Genomic DNA, 4508 nt, shown 5'->3' with positions numbered 1-4508 from the left:
GGCGCCGTGGCTTAGCTGGCCAAAGCACCTGTCTAGTAAACAGGAGATCCTGGGTTCGAATCCCAGCGGTGCCTAGTGCCTGGGCACTTCTTGTTGTACATTCAATTCAATTCAATTCAATTTTATTTATATAGCGCTTTTCACAATGTGCATTGTTCCAAAGCAGCTTTACAGGAGCAAATAAGAAAAACACAGAAAGCTGAAACACAGCACAGTGCATGGTGTTTATAGACCAAGCAAGATCATTATAATAAATAAATGAATAAATAAATAAATAAATGCAGTCTCCCGGTGAGCAAGCCAACACTGCACTGCTCTGCTGTGGCGAGGAACCCAAACTCCAATGCTGAATAATGGAGAAAAAAAAACCTCGGGAGAAACCAGGCTCAGCCGGGAGGGCCAGATCTCCTTTGACGTGTCATAGCTGCACTCAGTGACCCCGACCAAAGCCACCGAGCAACGTCCACGAAGAACAGGGAGAGCCCACGAGCCGCGACCCAGGAAGCCCCACCCGCCGAAACCGTGCAGGTCCAACCCGGTCCCATTCCGCGATCAACAACAGACAACAGAGGAACAACCAGGGAAAAGTAGTAATGGCATAATTAACTTTATTCCTCTGTTGTCCGACATCGACCACAAAACAAGACCAACCAGACCAGATCCACACAGTCCCAACAAATGAAACGCCCCGAACCACAACCAACAAGCCCCCCCACTCCCTACAACACCCACCCAGCTACCTCCAATCAAAGTCACTGAGTGCAGCCATAACTTCAAACTGCTGTCATGTGATGTAAGTTTAGCATTAAATACCAAGTATTGTAAATTTAGCATTTATGTGACAGGTAGTCCGTCTTTGCTCTCGGTTGGGGATGGAATTGTCTGAGCTGGGCCGGCCAGATGGTCGCCTTTTTCTTGGGTGGTGATGGAATTGCCTTGGATGGAGCTGGGTGGTCAGTCAGTCCGCAGGCTCTCGCAGGAGGATGGCACGGGATTTTCCGATGTAGCTGGCGTAATCTCTAGTTGTGGATGGGCATATGACGTTCATCTGGGCCTGGCGGAATCTCTCCCTACCTCGGGATGGGCATCCCGAGGCGAGGGCAGAAACAGAAAGAGAATAATTAGCGTAGCTGCTGTTCATTAGCTATGTATTAGTGAATGCTTGGCTGAAAAGATGTGTCTTTAATCTAGATTTAAATTGGGAGAGTGTGTCTGACCCTCGAATAGTATCGGGGAGGCTATTCCAGAGTTTAGGTGCTACGTATGAGAAAGCTCTACCCCCTTTGGTGGATTTAGTTATTCTAGGTGTTATCAAAAGTCTGGAGTTTTGAGATCTTAGAGAGCGTGATGGGTTGTAGTGTGGTAGAAGCTCTGTTATGTAGGTAGGGGCTAAACCGTTTAAGGCTTTATAAGTAATTAAAAGAACTTTAAAGTCAATACGATACTTAATGGGTAACCAGTGAAGGGTTGATAACATTGGGGTTATGTGATCGTATTTTCTGGACCTGGTTAGAACTCTGGCAGCTGCATTCTGAACTAACTGTAGTTTGTTTATTGATGCTGCAGGACAACCACTAAGCAGTGCATTACAGTAGTCAAGTCTTGAGGTCACAAATGCATGAATAAGCTTCTCTGCGTCAGCCACACATAAAATATTTCGCAATTTGGCAACATTTCTAAGGTGGAAGAAGGCTGTTTTTGTGACATTTGAGATGTGATTTTTAAATGACAGGTTGCTGTCTAATATAACGCCAAGGTCTTTAACTGTATTTGTTGGAGTAACAGTGCAGCCTTCAATTTGCAGGTCATAATCCGAAATATTCTGCTCACGTGTCTTTGGTCCGATAAGTAATATTTCTGTTTTATTAGAATTTAAAAGAAGGAAATTACAAGTCATCCAATGTTTTATATCGTCGATGCACTCTGCCAATTTGGATAGTTGGAAGGAATCATCTGGTCTTGATGAGATATATAGCTGAGTATCATCTGCATAACTGTGGAAGCTAATTCCATGTTTTCTAATAATGTTTCCAAGGGTCAGCATGTATATGGATAATAGCAAGGGTCCAAAAACCGATCCCTGAGGTAGTCCATAATTTACTTGCGTTAGATTTGTTGATTCCCCATTTAAATGGACAAATTGTGTCCATTGGACTTCTAGATAGAGAACTGTGGGCATTCAAAGGTTGTGGGTTCGTGCTTTAGGTTTGTAGGAAACTCCTCAAAATCATCTTGACTAGGGCAGGAAGAGTTGTAACATGAAGAGGGTACACACATTCACTTCGCCTTGAAAACTAACTGTGCATGTTTTCCTCCATTTCACTGTGAGTTTTTGCCCCTTTGTTACTTTTCAGTCACATGACCTACAGATATAGGCATAGGCGTCGTGGCTTAGCTGGCCAAAGCACCTGTCTAGTAAACAGGAGATCCAGGGTTCGAATCCCAGCGGTGCCTAGCGTGTGGGCTGGCTCTTTGTTTACTTCTTCGTGTAATGGAAAAGGAAAAATCCTGGCGATAAGACCTAAACAGAACAAAGAATATGAGGTGACTTTAGAAAATGTGAATGATGTTGAATTGCTGGAAGATGAAATAAGGATAAAGGAAGTGAACTGCAGAGTGAAGAGACTACAAAATAGAGACTGTTGTCTCGTTTATGCACCTGCCTGCGTACATAGACGATCGAGATATTTTAAATAAACTTGAAGGGTGGGGAGTTACCCCAATATCAGAAATTAGAAGACGTTTGTATCCGGGCACGGACATCGAAGACGGCACAAGGTTTGTCAAATCTCGCTTCCCCAAAGAAGTTGTCTCTCTCCCGTACAGCACTAAGATGGAAACGGCTGAAGGGCTGCAGTTCTTCAGGGTGATGCACAGCCATCAGATTAAAACCTGTCGGCTGTGCATGTGCCCTGATCACATCATGAAAGACTGCCCAGAGTTTCAGTGCTACAAATGCGAGGACATTTTGCTAGAGATTGCAATGCGGTCAAGTGCCCGGACTGTAAAAAAGTTTTAAATAAGTGTGAATGCGGTTTTAACGATGACGAGAGTCATGCAGATGGGCAGGTGCATGAGCGAGACGACGTAATAGAACAAGTGGAGAACGACACAAGTGTGATGAGAGACGACGAAGCTGCGGGCGAGAAATACAACTACGAACAGACAGAGGAACAAAACACACAGACGGAACAAGTACAACAAGAGACAGAGACTCCGATGCAAAGTGTAATTGAAGAAACAGCGGAGAACAAAAGAGAAGGACCACAACAAGAGGAACAAAGGAGCGAAAAACAGAGTGAGGAACCAAAAGATCAGAGAAAGCAACCAGCACAAGCAGAGCAGGCAGAAGGATTATGGACATTACAGAATATTTCGGACATTTCGGACATTGAACTGGAAGGAGATGAGCTGCACAACAAAGAAGGTGAAGAAAGGACTGAATATGTAAAGAAACTGAACAAAAAAAGAAAACAACAAAAGGTAAAACCAATTTTAGAAGGAGTTAAGAAAAAAATGCATAACAAAGACTTCTTAAAGAATAGATTTGAACTGTTAAAAGATGTGGAGGACATGAACTGAAGACATGGGTTTTATGAAAGTATTTATTTATTTATTTTTTATGGTTTTAAGTTTGGTCACTTTTAATGCCAGAGGTCTCTCGGATTTTAACAAATTTGAAAAACTGAAAGAAATGTTTAAAAATGAAGACGTTATTGTGTTACAAGAAACAAATTGGAGAGAAAAGCATATATGTGAATTAAGGAAAAGATGGAATGGTGAGATTTTACATAATAACGAAGAAAAGAGGTTTGGCAGAGGAGTGGCCTTTTTAATAAGAGAAAATACGAACATAGTATGCAAAGTTATTTATAAAGATGATGTTGGGAAATGTTTAGCAGTGGAAATGGAATACGAAGATAAAAAAATTGTAGTGATAAATGTACATGCACCTACGGAGGAGAAGGAAAAGAGAGAATATTTTAACGGTTTTAGGTCACTTTTAAATAAGCATAAGGATGTCTTGTTGATGGGTGATTTTAATACCGTTTTTAGCAAAATAGATATGGCTGATGGAATGGTTTTTAAAAACGACATGGGACGGAAAGAGTTAAAATCAATAATAGAAAACAATAACTTGGTGGATGTGTGGAGAGATAGGAACGAAAGAAGGCGGCGATATTCAAGAAGGCAAAGAGTGGGGAATTTTATGTGTCAAACAAGGATTGATTTTATTTTGAGTTCAAGGAGTTTAGAAGTTTTTATTGATAATGTGAGATACGAGGAAACGAGCTTAAGCGATCACAAGCCCTTGTACATGCAGATTAATTTTAGTACGATTACGAGAGGTCCAGGGGTGTGGGTTTTAAATGCGGAGGTTTTAAAAAGAGAAGGTTATGTTTTAGATATAAAGACGCTTATCGAAAAAGAAAAAGGAAATGCGATGTATGAGGAGGATAAAAGAATATGGTGGGAAAATGTGAAATACTTAGTTAAAAATCACACAA

The 4508-nt window shown here is 41.5% G+C and overlaps 2 non-coding genes across 2 annotated transcripts; both read left to right on the top strand.

The window, feature by feature from the left end:
• On the top strand, positions 1-74 carry trnat-agu (transfer RNA threonine (anticodon AGU)). The gene has a single exon. It is a non-coding gene; the product is annotated as a tRNA-Thr (tRNA).
• Positions 75-2380: 2306 nt separating this feature from the next.
• Positions 2381-2454, top strand: trnat-agu (transfer RNA threonine (anticodon AGU)). The gene has a single exon. It is a non-coding gene; the product is annotated as a tRNA-Thr (tRNA).
• Positions 2455-4508: the final 2054 nt, after the last annotated feature.

This window comes from Triplophysa rosa, unplaced genomic scaffold, assembly GCF_024868665.1.
Source record: "Triplophysa rosa unplaced genomic scaffold, Trosa_1v2 scaffold193_ERROPOS787590+, whole genome shotgun sequence".
NCBI classification, from domain to species: domain Eukaryota; kingdom Metazoa; phylum Chordata; class Actinopteri; order Cypriniformes; family Nemacheilidae; genus Triplophysa; species Triplophysa rosa.
This window is presented reverse-complemented; position numbering and strand designations above follow the sequence as displayed.